Genomic DNA, 16816 nt, shown 5'->3' with positions numbered 1-16816 from the left:
GCGGCAACTATCATTAACTACATCGCTGAATACGAGGGCAATCAAAAATATTTCTTCAGAGTAAAATTTATTGTATTAACAGAAACAGATAGTTGGATTATCCGTGACAAATATGATCCTGTCCTTGGTAATAATAAAACTATCATATTAAGTAAAAATTCCAGACCGGGTCTATTGACTGGTATTGATAAACCGTATTATGAGCGAGCGTATCCTGTAACAGCAGTTATTTATGGAATTTATGAGATAAATAAAAAACCCAACGTTGATAAACTAGCGCCGATGAAATTTTCAAGGTTAAATTGTGTAGCTGAACGAGTAATAGAACACTTTACAAACGCGATGCGTGGAAATGGATTAACTGATTTAAGGCGTGAAAAAATAAACTCGTGGGCTGATTCAGTTAAGGATACTGGTGCTACAATAAAAGATGTTGCTGAGTTAGGAAAAATATTAAAATTTCCAATAACTGTGGCGACAATAACGGGAGAAGTACTGTACCAGTCGAAATATAAATCGAAAGGAGCTCCAATAAATATTATCGATCATAACGCGCACGCATGGACTAACGCAGTAACAATATTTCCACGTGATCGAACTGTTAGATTTTACCCCACAGAATTATCTGTGGCAGATATGAGTATGTTTGATTTTATCAACGAAATAAGTAAAACCGATCCTGTATCGGTATGGTTATTCAAAAGTAATGAGGAGGGTGAATTTGATCAGTTTGTCAAACCGAACGGTGAAATATATCGCACAGAATCCCTCCATGACGAGATGAAAAATCTTGCGACGTTTTTACAGTGCAAGCACGCGGAAAATACTGACAAATTACTAACTAATTGTTTTACCGTTCCATCTGTTGCGGCTCATTTCGCCAGAGAAAGAAATTCATGGAAACCAACACGATTTGATTTACTCGAGGACGTACGCGCAAGTTGCGTCGAATATGGACATGGTGGATTATGGAATACCAAATACAATTACAATGATGTTATTTCGGTTGATATGGTTGCATGTTATCCAGGAAGTTTTCTGGGATACGGAGATTGTTCTGTGTACTTTGAAAGATTTGGTCACCCTACAAACGAGATGACGCGAGTGGCAATTAATGGACCATTACCTGATTTTGATCTGACTGGATTCGCCTGTATTGAGTCGTTCGAGTTTAACGAAAATCTTCACAAGATTTGTTATGTTTGGTTTGGCAGACATTTTTGTGAAAAACGTTGGGCACCTATAGTTTTGTTGCGATATATGCTAGATTGTGCGATACTGACATCGTTGGTGGTCAGTGAGGCAATTATATCATATCATGCACAGACCAAAGTTTGGTTGCCCATGTCAGATTCTGAAGTTATCAGCGAGTTTAAGGATGATATTCCTAATAAACTCAAAACCGCAAAAGATCTCGGTAGAAAAATTATAGGTAAATTTACTCAAGGTGGTGCATATGATTATAAAAGACATCACGCACGATTAATTCTAGATGATGCCGAGTACGATTTTATAATCGCTGATACAACGGCGAAAAATACATTTGTAAATCGAGAGAGTGTTTATTTATCCGACGGAACAAAATTAGGTACGATCGTTAGTTACATAAATGACGTATCCCCGCAATATACTCATCTAAGATCTTCCATGTTGGCTTATGTTTCCATAAATTTATTATCGATGATTAATAGATTTCCTGAGGCCGCAGTCAGAGTCGCAACAGATTCGTTTTATATTTCGAGTAAATATTTAGAACTTGTTATGAAATTTACAAGTAATGATGAACGATGGGGTTCGTGGAGAATAAAAAAGGAACTATTACACAATTACACAGAATCAGCAGATGTTCCAATGAGAGATGTTTATCGTGAGGGTAATAAAATATCAGAAATGTCGAAAGCACCATCGTTGAGTGATCCAATAACCAGATATAAGACAGTATATCTCAATGGACCTGGTGGATGCGGCAAAACAACTCGAACGATTAATGTTTTTAGAAATTCAGATATAATCGTGCTGACACCCACACATAGACTTGCACGTGAGATGAAACAGCGGCAAGTACAATCGTGTACGTATCATAGTTTCTTCCGATGGCGCGGAGATACATGGACTCCTGAACGGATGGGAGAAAAATATATACCTAAAATAATTATTTGGGATGAGATATGCACGGTGTCATTGGATACATTAAAAATGTTTCTTGATTGGTTGTTGACGAAAAATACCGCCATAATAATGTGTGGCGATCATGGTCAACCTCCGCCCTTTGTTGGACCATCTCCACATGATTGGTTAAAAAATTTCGTTGATTATTACGAAGAAATAGATGATGATCATAGAGCTCTTGATGCAAATTTGAAGGAGTTTAAAAAATTAATCAGATTACAATCAAACAAAATTCAGTGTGAAATATTACGTGGAGTGATCTCAGAGACATCAATGAGTGATTTTTTGAACTCATGGAGACCCACCGATTTAATCGTAGCAAGTAGAAAAATAATCAGAGACGCTTTACAACAACAGTTATTTCAGCTACATAAAGAACAATATTCAGAACTACCCGTACCGTTGTGTTATAGACCATCAGATACACGAAAACAGAATATTAATGTTGATATTCCAGGACCCTTGACAGAGTCAAGGAAACAGATTCTCGTATTAAATGATATTGTCGCCGTTGATATCAGTGTGGTAGAAGATGCATTACGCGCTGACAAATCTCCATGGGTGTTGGGATACGCTATGACGATCCACTCGTCTCAGGGATTAACTATTTCTGATACACGAGTCTGGATTATAGACGATCGCATCGAGTGGTCAAATTTAGTTTATTTAGCGGTATCGAGGGTCAGAAATATATCTCAATTACGTAGAATTATAATTCCTGAAATCGTTGATAAATTTAACATCATCGATGATAATATAATAAGAAAAAAATTAATCGGATACAAACAATCTGATAAAAAAAATAAACGTGACTTTGATCTTGATGTTGAATTTATTATTGAGTTAAAACAGCAGCAGAATAATCATTGCGCATGTTGTAATTGTATAATGTTATGGCGGTATTCGAGTAATGATTCAAGACAATTTACCGTAGATAGAAAAGATAATAGTCGCGGTCATACACGAGAAAATACCATGTTAACCTGTCTTGAGTGTAATCGACGTAGAGGCGCTAGCGCCTTGGGTGCTGGCACTAGTGCTAGTTAAGTGATCGAAATCACCGGAGTGATCGCGGTGGTAGTTGTGTATCCGCGGGAATTATTTGTAGTTGTTCACGTGTAAATCCACGTTGAGGAGCAGCCGAATCTAATCTGTAGATTGCAGGTCTAGAAACGCCTACATTTCTTCCAGTGGATCTTGTCACGGTAGATATTTTGTGTGTGGTAACACTCCAAATAGGATCGGTCGCTCTCGCGCTACCACCTTCAAGTTCACCAGGCTCATATAAATATCTGACTGTAACATCACCTAATATTTTTTGTTTTCCAGCATCTTTCCGTTGTGTTGGTATATTTTTTTTTTGTGACCGCGCTAATGGGTTTCATGTTGGTTGTTCGTGTAATCTCATTATTTAATGCAGCTATCACGCCTGGTAATCTTGCAACCCATTCGCGAGATCTTTTATCCTGAATAAATTCCCTCGCGTATTGATATCCAAATAACCGTTCAGCAAGTGTTCGATTAAATCGCTCAACAATTGCTTGATCACTAGTGAATTGCAGTATGACCTCGTCGTATTTTGGTATTATGTTGTTTCATCAGCGATGATACTGGACCAAGAAATTCCTTACCAGGATCAACCTGTAGTAGCTGCGGCCATCGCAGACCACCTTGTGGTCCGAGTCCTCGTTGATAAATTCGTTCAAACGCATCGGCTACTTCAGATGATGTTTTCGCTGATAGCGGCTCTGCTTCTTTATATCTACTTGCAACATCTACTATGGATAGCGCGTATTTGTACGTTTTTCCACTTATAGTATCATGCGGTAAAAACAGAATATCAGCTTGATGAACTTCATTAGGAACACTGACATCGAAATACGAGTACTGAATTTGTTTAGGACGTGGTAGATAAATTTGCCATATTGCTTGTTTAGATAACCACGTTTTAGCAGTAGAATGTTTAACCGATGCTGCATCAGCGAGTTTACCAATTGCTGCTTTGCCTTTCCAGTATCCTCTCGGTGAATAATAAATTGATTCCATTATTAATTACCAGCCCCAATCGCTAATTTACCTTTCATCGAGGATCTTACTAACCAATTAGCTAATGATTCTCTAATATTTTTATTTTTTATAGAATTTAATGAATGAATTAATTTTACATCTGCAATATGCCTATCTTGTAGATTTTGACTTTTATAAGCTACATCATGAGCATGACAAGCTCGATCAATAGCATTTATTGGTTCCTCGCCTGGTTTTGGTTGATCTTGATTATCGAGCCTGATATCGAGTCGAGTACCAGGACCGCAATAATTATATCCTGGTAGATGTTTTTCTCCGCTGTATTTAGCCCATGGAGCACCTGGAAACTTTGACATCAAATTAGCAATATCACCGCCGCGCTTATTAGGTATAAACGAAAATTTCTTTCTACAGCATACAGAACATTTTCCACCGTACGCTATTTTTTTGTTTTTTGTTGTAACTGTAGCTAAATCAATAGTTGGAGTTTTAACTCTACAACGTAAACAATATAAATTCATGTTATAATATATATGGATATAATTGATTTCTCAGCAACTCGGCAGCGAGAGCCAGTTAAGCATCATCCTGCGCTACCGAACTCCATCAGAATGATTATCATAGGACCATCTGGATCGGGTAAGACGCAATTATTACTTAATCTGATAATGAGATGGTTGAAATGGGATAAGTTGTATTTAGTAGCACCATCCGTTGATGATCAACGATGTTATGATGTACTTAAAGATTTCAATGAAAACGCACCATTACTGGATGAGGATAATGATGTTATAGAGTTTATAACCGATATTGATGAAGCACCATCCGTAGATTCCATAGACGGATTTATTAATAATTTAGTTGTATACGACGATTAATGCTAGATAAACAATCAAATCCAGCCAGAATATTTTCCCGAGGGAGACATAAAAATACAGACGTGATCTATGTTACTCAACGATATACACAAATTCCGAAGGTGATCAGAGACAACTGCAACATTTTAGTTGTGTTTAATGGCGTAGACACACACACGTTGCGAAATATTCATCAAACTTGGTGTGGTGGTGACATGGATATAATTAAATTCAAAAATTTCTTCTCACGAGCGCAAGCTACCCCGCATGGATTTATAACAATAAATTTACATGATCCAAGAACAAGATATCGTGTGGGTATTGATAAAATATTTGGGTAACAGGGGTGATGATAAAATTAAATTGAATTAAACAGATATCATTAATATAATGAACAACTGTGCGTGGCTGCGTCAAGGAACAACAGATAAATGCAACAAAAAGTGCCGTGGAGAATATTGCAAGAAACATAATTATCTTATAAAGAAAAACCCTCATGCTGGTCCACGAAGATGTGTTGGATGTAACAACGGCGTTAGAGGATTATATCAGATTTGTAAAAATTGCGGTGGAGATCGATATCGAAGTTTGATGATATATTATAAACACAGAAAGAACATAAATCCAAAAATAGAAAAACCACCATCAGAACTTGAATATTACTTGAAACATAGAACAAATTCCGAAGATTCAGATGAAGATGAAACAGATGAGGAAAAACGACAGCGAGAACGAGTTGAAAAATATTCATCAAACTTGGTATGGTGGTAAATTAATAGCAGCAGAGAGGGTACCTACCAACGTTGGTTGTCAAAAAAATAAACAAGAAATAAATAAACACGTAGAGTACTTTATTTTTTCAGCTACTATTTCGAACTGAGGTTTTATTAGCACAATCGGTCATTGCAAAAATAAACATCTCAAGGAAAGTTCATTTGTAAAATCTGGACCTTTCTACGAGATGATTTATTTGTTTGTTTTATTTATTTTGTCGGAATTCTATGGTCTGTTCACCCTCTCTGCTGCTTCCCTCCACACCGAGTTCTGGGCCTAATTCTTTTAATTTCGTTGTAACCGAACTTACATTATCCATATTATCACCAACAACAAAAAAAACGCACAAACCTAAAAGAAACACTCACTCACTTTTTTTACAGAACATTACTATTTTTTAAAATTTTGATAAGCGACGGAAACGAAGGACTTAGAGTCGCACTTTCTAACCAAGATAAAGAAATCATGTGCTGATAGACTCACTTCTGTATTTTTTCTTCTAACTGACTAACATATCATAGGCAATGGAATGTTATTTCTTTTCGAGAGCATGGGGTAGCCCTGAATTTTTTTTTTTTTGAACTTGAAGCTATGGCGGTCGCTTAGGTTATAAGATGGCGACCTTATCCTGTGAGAAAGCCTGTCGTCAGAGGAGGTCGCCATCTCCTATTCTGGCGACCTCCTCTGACGACAGGCTTTCTCACAGGATAAGGTCGCCATCTTATAACCTAAGCGACCGCCATAGCTTCAAGTTCAAAAAAAAAAAAAATTCAGGGCTACCCCATGCTCTCGAAAAGAAATAACATTCCATTGCCTATGATATGTTAGTCAGTTAGAAGAAAAAATACAGAAGTGAGTCTATCAGCACATGATTTCTTTATCTTGGTTAGAAAGTGCGACTCTAAGTCCTTCGTTTCCGTCGCTTATCAAAATTTTAAAAAATAGTAATGTTCTGTAAAAAAAGTGAGTGAGTGTTTCTTTTAGGTTTGTGCGTTTTTTTTGTTGTTGGTGATAATATGGATAATGTAAGTTCGGTTACAACGAAATTAAAAGAATTAGGCCCAGAACTCGGTGTGGAGGGAAGAAATATACGCAACAGTAGCGGGAGCAAGAAATGCAGACCTAGCCAGTTAGCAATCCACCCACCTCGAGAACACAAATAACATCTAGTCAACATCCGACTATACCTAACAAACAACCTGCCCCGGAAAGAGTGGTGGCAAAACAAAGGGCCAATTATGTTAGACAAACGGTATGGCAAACTCAAATGTAATTATCGGAGGCACTACGTTCTTTTCTGGGGCCCCGAGTGGCCGAGTGGTCTAAAGCGCTCTCCGTTACGGATCACTGTCATCTCACCTTTGTCTGCGTGGGTTCGAGTCTCGGATTCGGCTAATGTGGGTATGTGAGAAAGCTTGCCAGTAGCTTCTCGTGGGTCGGTGGTTCTTTCCGGGTTTTTCCCGGGTTCTTCCTCCACCATTAATACTGGCCGCCATGTATAGCCTATCGCGTGCTGAAAAATGGCGTTAAACACTACAACAACAACAACGTTCTTTTCTCACTCCGATACTGCAGGCAATCTCAGCTGAAAGAACAACCACAACAACAATAACAGCGACAGACACCATAGCAGCAGACTTGAAACTATCTACCTCAACTAAAGAATTAGTATCAGAACCAGAAGAGGAAATTGAGGCGGTTGAGGAGGAGGAGGGGGACGCTGACACTCGTTGAGAAGTACACCGAAATGGGACTAGATCAAGCATTGTATGACGTCAACAAAGCAGGGTAGTTTATTAGAGTCATACAATACCTTGCCTACAAATCTCTAGACACCTTTAAACCAAGACCTTCTCAATGGGGATTAGGGTCAGAGTTCTTCCCAATTCTACAAACAAACCTACGCTGGATACCCCCTCAGTCAACTGTTAGAAGCCGCTGCTTACATTGCCGCCCATCATGGCTACGCATTTCCTGATATCAAGAATCATGAGACTAGGAGTGCGAGAAAGAACGTGAAAGCAAAAGAGAGACGTGTTACCTTCTAACAGAAAAAAACAGCCTTTTTTAGGGCTCCAAAAGATTGCTTTTTATTAACTAGGGAACCATATTTGGCTTGGTATCCCTCCTTGACTAAACTATTCTCGAAACAAACTTGACCCATTGGAACACCGCAACAAACTTAACTTTTTAAACCTAACAGTGACCAAACTGGTATATGTCTCTTAGACATAATAATTTAAATAAGATCAGTATGGCTATTTTTATGTACACTACACTAAGTACTAATATTAGATAGATATGTTAGGAAGTAGGAAATTTAACAGACTCGTTAGATTTGAACTAATTGCACAAGTGGTTAACACATTATTGGTACTTTTTACTGTCTATTAGCAAAAACGGGACTTGATTTGAAATAAGTACGGGCTAGCGTTCTGTTGAGTACTTAACACCCATGGCTGTCTTTTTGAGCACCTTTTTTCTTCCTTTACCACGCTCGGACAGAAAAATGAGTGTGTGGTGAGACTATTCCCACTCATGTTTAAAGCCTTTCAGTCAGGTTGTTAAGGACTAGTTAGTCCTACACCTGAGTGGCTAAATTTAAAAGTAGTCTGTGAGTACATAAAAGCCTGGGGATGAGGCTCTCTTTCCTTCCCCAGGAGTAATTAAAAATCACGCGGTGCGTTATTAAACCAGTGATATATGCTCCATTAGAGCGAAAATCACTTTAATTCAAGTAAGCAGGCAAGCAAGTTCGGGTACCGTCTCTAGCACTCTTGATGACACCAACTGTCTGGGTTATTTTCTTTCTTGCAATCCCCTATGTTCCACTTCTGTTTGTGATAATAACTTGTGATACTTCACATTTTCTAAAGTGGAAATCTTTACAAGCCGTACAAAATGCAAAACTTATATGACTTTGGCTTTTGACACTTGCACAGACTCTTCACTTTATAAGTGTCACGAGAAAATTGTATATCCAATTTTTACCATTTTCAAAAACACGCACACACTTGCAGCTTGACCAGAAATATGTACATCTTGTTTTGTGGATAAGTCACAGACAAGTCCAAGCATATATAGGTGATTATGAACGTTAGGAATATCCCCTCATTTTTTTAAAGAAATATCAAAGCTTGTATGTGCATTTTCCCTTTTCCACTCTATATTAGTGCTTAGATTTGTTCCAAAAGAAAGAAAAAAGAAACGAAACAATTTTGAAGAAAACAAACTGAATTTTGAATTCAGGTTTCTCTCTGTTTATAATTTTTTTTCAAGTTGATGGTGCATGACAGAGTACGTTCGCCTACCTTTCCAAAGTGAGAGCCATTTCTTCACATGTCACTGCCTTTGTTAAATTCGGTTTCATTGATTAGTTATCGTTAATCTTTAATTTTTTTATGCATTTCTTTTTGATAGAAGATTTAAGGCTTTCTAGTGTTGTAACGGTATTTATGTTGTTTAGTCTGTTGATGAAATTATCTATAGCAAAGTGTTTAAGATTTTTTCAGATTTTTTATTATTTCAAGCCCTACAAAAGGAGACCAAGTTTGTCTTCAAAGAGGATTGAAGCTCTAAATTACACGGGCGTGAAGGAAAACATCGTTATGTTCATTCTAATCATGCTTGCCGTATCTCTTTGTGTTTTAGAGGTCATATTTCTTCTTAAGTAAATACACGCATCAATAGACAGACAGATTGGGTCATCATCCTTGAGTTTCACTGTACTTTCGGTTCTTTACTGCATACAAACCCCCAATTTATTAGTTTGAAAAAAAAACAAAAAACAAAAAAAAAGAAAAAGATAACATGCCCCTCAGTACTGTAACACGTCTGTTCTGACTCTACCGATTTGAGTGTGAGTGTTTATGTTAAAATGTTTAAGTGAGATATAAAAAAAAAATGGTCAGCTTGAAAACGCGAACCAATACTGTGACGCTCAGTATTTTGATGTGGTAAGAAGAAATGGTACAACACACACACACAAAGAGGGCTTGTAAGTTCACATTTCAGTCTGTCTGCACTGTAATGGTAACAACGCAAGAACATAGGGATTATTATGCCACACAGTCCTAGAACAAAACAATGCATCACCCGTTGTAAGCCATTTCATTGGCTATACTTATTTTCTTACCGCGTTCACTTCGAATTGACTTGAGTAGCTATTCACACAGTGACGAGAATGGCCATGTTTTACTGGGTCTATCCTATAGGCGATTTATATAAAAAATATTTTAAAAAATTAAACTAATGCACGAACAATGGTTCCATGGGCGATCCCATGGAAATTGTGTCCGTCTTATTGCAAAATACATCAACATTTAATTTAACCGTGCAGATCGCTAGAACAAACCTCTGATCATATACATTTTGAAAAGTGTTGTGTGACACGGATCGCCATTGTCGCTTGGTGTCTGCTTTCTTCTTCGAAAAGAGATCGTTTCGTCTTGACTATAAAAATTTAATTTGACTAAGTTTTACGCACTACTTGAACTCATACATTTCACGTTGTAGGTGTAAGCCGTCGTTCTCAGTTTTCTGGAAGTTCGGTTTTGCGTTTCTCGGATGTGATACTATTTTTTATGGACCGAACGAAATTTCTTTTGGCGTGAATCAGGACTCGTGGTTTTGTGGTGTAAATGGAGAGCATTGATGAAAGCTCAGTTATGTCTTCGAAATTGCTGACACGGATCTAAGCTAACACTTCAGGTTTTGTGTGAGGCGATACGGTACATCATTGCCTTTTACTTCCTCAATGAAATCGTTTCATCTTATTGCAAAATTACATTTGACTAGGTTTCATACGCAGCAGGTCCCTGTATATAAGGAGAGTGTCTTAGCGTCAGAGTATTCATTCCGCTCTCAAACGATCACGAAGATGGAAGAGTCAGCACAGATCGACCTGCTGGTCAAATATTTGCTAAAAGTCATACGAAAGCATAATTCACAGGCGAAAGTGGCAACAAAACTTACTCTTTTGGTCGTTGATTTGATGAGAGTCATACGAAAGTGTGTGCTAAGTTTGCTATATCTGCAAAGGTAAATGGGTATTTGTCTCCAAAATACCTGCTTCGTCTAAGAAAGAGAGACAAAAGTCAAGATACCTAATATCGTTGTCAGGGGAAAGGACACTGGAATTCAGAGTGCCCTACGAGAAAAGAGAAGAAAAAAAAAAAAAAACAAGACGAAACAGAGAAGAGGGATTCAGAAGAAGAAGAAGAAGAAATTGAAGATGATGAAGAACTTGTGCCAGTAAAGACATGGAAATGGAAAAATTGACAATGTGAGCCGATGCGTTGGCCCTGATGTGAAATTTCATACTACCTTCTAAAAGAGAATAGACCAGAAAGAAAACGTAAGTGTCTCTTGGTCTTGACATTGTATAATAAGGATGGCGTGTTTTGTTTTTACTCACACTTTATGAAATTGTGCTCTTTCACCTCTCTATCCCTCTGGATCATGTTTTAGTTAGAATTGAAATGGAAGGATGTTTTCCTTCACGCACGCTCTTTAGGCATGCAAGTCCGTAAACAATAGTCAGTCTATTCATCCATCATTTTGTGTCTTGATGTTTCCTAAAGCACACACTGATGCCATAAAATAACGGGTTAAATGGGTTTTGTAGTGTTGGGAGTGGGGGGTGGGGTGGGGTGTAGGTGTTTGGCAGAGTTGGTCATTGCAGGTGAGGGCTTAGGTGCTTTCAAAAACTTTTTCTTCTTCACTCTGTGTTGATGGAATATAATGGGTTATTTTCTTCACTCTCTGTTGATAGTATATATATATATATATATATATATATATATATATATATATATATATATATATATATATATATATATATATATATATATAAAGGGTTATTTCTTCACTCCGTGTGGATAGTGTATAATGGTTTTCTTCTTCCCTCTGTGGTGTGCGTGTGTGTGTGTGTGTGTGTGTGTTAGCGTACGTTGTGTAGATCGTATATTTGGTTGTTTTTTCTTCTTCCTCCCGAGTGTGGATGGTATATTTGGGGTTTGTATGCGTTCGCGTACGTTTGTGTGGATAGTTTATTTGGGGTTTGTATGCGTTCGCGTACGTTTGTGTGGATAGTTTATTTGGGGTTTGTATTATCTCCCTTCTGTGTTGATAGTATATTTGGATTTTGCTTTTTCCTCTTCCCTGTGTGTGTGTGTGTGTGTGTGTGTGTGTGTGTGTTCGCGTACGTTGTGTAGATCGTATATTTGGTTGTTTTTTTTTCTTCCTCCCGAGTGTGGATAGTATATTTGGGGTTTGTTTTTTCCTCTTCTCTGTGTGTGTGTGTGTGTGTGTGTGTGTTAGCGTACGTTGTGTAGATCGTATATTTGGTTGTTTTTTCTTCTTCCTCCCGAGTGTGGATAGTATATTTGGGGTTTGTATGCGTTCGCGTACGTTTGTGTGGATAGTTTATTTGGGGTCTGTATTATCTCCCTTCTGTGTTGATAGTATATTTGGATTTTGCTTTTTCCTCTTCCCTGTGTGTGTGTGTGTGTGTGTGTGTGTGTGTGTGTGTTCGCGTACGTTGTGTAGATCGTATATTTGGTTGTTTTTTTTTCTTCCTCCCGAGTGTGGATAGTATATTTGGCGTTTGTTTTTTCCTCTTCTCTGTGTGTGTGTGTGTGTGTGTGTGTTAGCGTACGTTGTGTAGATCGTATATTTGGTTGTTTTTTCTTCTTCCTCCCGAGTGTGGATAGTATATTTTGGGGTTTGTATGCGTTCGCGTACGTTTGTGTGGATAGTTTATTTGGGGTCTGTATGCGTTCGCGTACGTTTGTGTGGATAGTTTATTTGGGGTTTGTATTATCTCCCTTCTGTGTTGATAGTATATTTGGATTTTGTTTTTTCCTCTTCCCTGTGTGTGTGTGTGTGTGTGTGTGTGTGTGTTCGCGTACGTTGTGTAGATCGTATATTTGGTTGTTTTTTTTCTTCCTCCCGAGTGTGGATAGTATATTTGGGGTTTGTTTTTTCCTCTTCTGTGTGTGTGTGTGTGTGTGTGTGTTAGCGTACGTTGTGTAGATCGTATATTTGGTTGTTTTTTCTTCTTCCTCCCGAGTGTGGATAGTATATTTGGGGTTTGTATGCGTTCGCGTACGTTTGTTTGGATAGTTTATTTGGGGTTTGTATGCGTTCGCGTACGTTTGTGTGGATAGTTTATTTGGGGTTTGTATTATCTCCCTTCTGTGTTGATAGTATATTTGGATTTTGTTTTATCCTCTTCCCTGTGTGTGTGTGTGTGTGTGTGTGTGTGTGTGTTCGCGTACGTTGTGTAGATCGTATATTTGGTTGTTTTTTTTTCTTCCTCCCGAGTGTGGATAGTATATTTGGGGTTTGTTTTTTCCTCTTCTCTGTGTGTGTGTGTGTGTATTGGTCTCTGTTTGTCCCTATAAAACTCACTTTTTCCCTATCAGATACACTCTACCTACCTACCTACAGTAGCGCGTATTCAGGTCAGCCACTTGCAACACTGTTGCCATTTATCCCCTAGTGTTCAGTACAGTGACGTCACTGAGGCTGGAAATTTTGAGACTATAAATATCGACTTGGGGATTTCCACATTTTGTAGCTTTACATATATATTAGAATTCATAAACAGGAACGTCACTCAAGCTGAGGCTATAAAAAGATAGTGGGATTTTCCAAAGGAAAAACCCACAAGTTGGAGCTATAAATAGATAGTGGGATTTCATAGGAATTTCAGCTGATTATAGATACATAGGTATTTATTCACGATCGTCACAGAAGTTGATATTGTAAGTAGTTACTAATTTTATCCATTTTAGTCTAAACCATTGTAACTTAATTTTCGGGGATATGTTTATTTTCCTTTAAATTCTGGGACAATTTCGTCATTTTAGCGTTACTTTTAGTCACATCCATTTTGTCGTTGAGCATTTCCTTGATTATAGCTATTTATAGCATCATTACAATTATGCAAATTTTTGAACACCCCAGCAAGATTTCAGGTCTTGGTAATGCTTTATATATAAATCTCACGCTTGTACTAGTGTATGTATGTTTCTGTCTCTGTTGTGTTTGACCCTCTACCATCATTGTCCCTAGACAATCCCACCATGTTCAATTCCCCTTGACGCTATACAGACCCACCATGTTCAATTTCTATATGTTAAATTCCCCTAGTCCCTAGATAGACCCACACTCTATTCCCATGTTCAATTCCCCTTGACGCTCAACAGTCCCACGATTTTTCTCCATGTTAATTTCCCTTGACGCTAATCTGACCCACGATTTTTCTCCATGTTAATTTCCCTTGTCGCTAATCTGACCCACGATTTTTCTCCATGTTAAATTTCCCTTGTCGCTAATCTGTCCCAGGGGGGTCTGTAATGCTAATTCCCATTGTCGCTAATGTATCCCCCTTTACTACTAGGGAGGACACTTCTCTCCTTTCTCGCTCGACCCATTTAAGAATAGACGCTGTTATTTCAAGCCACATTTCGCGTAGCGTAAAAAATTTGGTACCGATGTTTAGCTCAGGCATTCGACTGTGTATCCTTATCAAACGTTTGACTTTTTTTTATGAAGGGTGCTCTCTCCGATTGATCTTTACAGACCAGGTGGAGAGGTCCTCCAGCCCTAATTGTAAGTGTTTGCTATATTGTTTTGTTTTCTGGAAAGATTTGGTTCTTTAAATTGTCATTTTTTCCGCATTTGTATCTGGTATATTATCAATTTTATATTTAGTTTTTTAATTTTCTAGACATTCGTCCAATGCTAATAAAAATTCTTCTGCTTCTTCTGCATCTTTTTTTCTCTCTTTTTTCTTTCCTTCTAATTTTCTCTCTTTCTCTTTGTTGTTCTTTGGGTTTCTCTAGTTGGCGTCGAGTTTGAGGATTTGGGTATCCGATTTTCTCGTAGTGCTTGTATTTGTTCCGACATTATTGGTGATGATATGTCTTGTAAAGTTTTTTCTTGTAGTTGTTGCTGGTGCTGTTGACATTGTTGCTTAGGATCTTGAGAATTTTGCATTTTTCCTATTTCTTGTTGTTTTTGTCCTTTTATTGTCTCTTGGTTTTCTTTGGGTTGTTTCTGTTGCCGTTCTATTTGTTGTTGTTCTGGTTTCCATTGTTGGGGGTTTAGTTCTTCTATTTGTTCCTCCTGTTGTCTTTGTTGTTGCTGTATTACTTTTTGTCCTGGATTTAAAATGAGTTTTTCTTGCTGCTGTTGGTTTTGTACTGTCTGTTTAGTGTGGTTTATTTTCTCTTCTTGTGTTGACTTTGTTGTTGTTGTTGTTGGTGGTGTAATTGTTGCTGCTTTGGGGTTTGCCTTCCTTCTATTTGCTGCTCTTGTTGTTGTTGTAGTTCCTGTTGTTGGATATTTAAAATTCTTTTTTCAATGCCTTGCTGTTGGTGTTTGGAAATTTTTATTTCTGTTTGTTTCTCTGCAGATGCTTGTTGTTGTCGTCCCGGTTTCGGTTAATTGGTTCCCGTTGTTGACTCTTGGTTTTGAGAGCATTTATGCGGTGTGTCCAGTCTGTTGGCATATACTGCTTTTTCTGTGATAAATACTCCTCTTGTACCACGATTTTGTCAAAAATCCGTGCAAAAAATGGCTCTTTTGATATCTGGTAGTTTGCTTTTTACTATCTCAAGGTTTATTGTGCCATTGTAAATAGTTGTCATGGGGATTATGTCCAGTCTCGCTGAGATTACTCTTGTTAACATTTTCTCTTCAAACGTTTTAACTGTCACCTCCAATGGTATTTCAAGCCGTATGTCTGCCAGGTGTAATTCTCCGGTTTATTTCTTTATCTTGTGTAATATTGGTGTCGGTTCCTTAATTAATGTCTTTTCCACAGCGATATGAAATTCTCCAAATGGTAATACCGGTTCTGACCCTATGGGCCGTATAATAAACCCCTGGTTTCCTCCTGGGTTGATAGAGTAAATTCCGCTTAAACAATCTGGGTATTGTACTTTTATTGCTACCATGACTGCAGCTACTCCCTTTACTCTTTCCCTGGGTATTCCCAACATATCTATCTCTTGAGTTCCTTTCCTATATGTGCATTCCAGAAACGCTCCTTCATTTGTCTCTATTCTTCTTGTATTAAAAAATTTCTCTAGTTCCCTCACTTCTCTGTTTGCTCTTTGAAGCGCCATCTTTTCAAGTGCATTTCATAACTTTTAAGTTCAGGATCAGTACATGTCTTGTATAGTTTCTGTTTTCAAAGCATTTGTCCAACGGACTTTCTCGCAGTTTGCTTTGTACGTGCCACTGCAACATTTTGTTTTGCAAAAGTTTGACTTACGGTACCGCTCGACCCCACTATATGCAAGAACAAAGCGTTGAATGGAATACTGTCCTCTCGTTGGTTAAAAGAAAATGACGTCCTGTATTTATTTATAACTTATTTTCAGTTGGCCAATGAGAAGGTAGTATTCCATTCTGGGCGTTGTTTTGTTTATAATGAATCTGAATTACATTTTATACTACTTCTTCTATAAGCATACCCTGTGTGGTTTTGGTAACTCCAACGGCTTATTGAATGCTTGGTGTAGTTTTAACATTACATTTCCATGTTGTCCCAAAGAGTACCATAAGCCGGTTTTAACTTTACGTTTGCCTTTGTACTATAAAGGCCCATACTGTTAAACCTATAACATTGCCTTTTTTTGTCACCAGACAGGCCCATAATGTTAAACATATGGAACGTTTAACACATTTGTCCATAAATCCTAAAACGCCGGCCTAATCCCCATATTGCTTTATTTCAGAACTGTTAATGGAGTCAAAATGACATTATAGTTCAACGTTACACTCCCGTTATACCTAATAAAGTCCCATACTGTTAGACTTATGGAAATGCTTAACATTGCGGTCTATTGTTAAATTTCCGTGGTCTGTAGATCGTCTCACATTACTACTTATGGTCCAGTGTGCCAAATATGATGTAAGTTCTCTATGTCATCAAGAGGATTTGCTATAATATTTGCACCATGCAGCAAGGT

The 16816-nt window shown here is 37.8% G+C and overlaps 1 long non-coding RNA gene across 1 annotated transcript; it reads right to left on the bottom strand.

Annotated features, from left to right (window-relative positions):
* Window positions 1–5637: 5637 nt before the first annotated feature.
* Window positions 5638–6636, bottom strand: LOC149805388 (uncharacterized). Its single transcript, XR_016414855.1, has 2 exons — window positions 6508–6636; window positions 5638–6450 (listed from the first exon to the last, which is right to left on the bottom strand). It is a non-coding gene; the product is annotated as an uncharacterized LOC149805388 (long non-coding RNA).
* Window positions 6637–16816: the final 10180 nt, after the last annotated feature.

The sequence above is a fragment of the Sinohyriopsis cumingii genome, chromosome 2, assembly GCF_028554795.1.
Source record: "Sinohyriopsis cumingii isolate HCF-2022 chromosome 2, ASM2855479v2, whole genome shotgun sequence".
In the NCBI taxonomy this organism is placed as follows: Eukaryota; Metazoa; Mollusca; class Bivalvia; order Unionida; family Unionidae; genus Sinohyriopsis; species Sinohyriopsis cumingii.
Note: the sequence above shows the minus strand (reverse complement) of the source record. Positions and strands in the feature narration are given on the sequence as shown.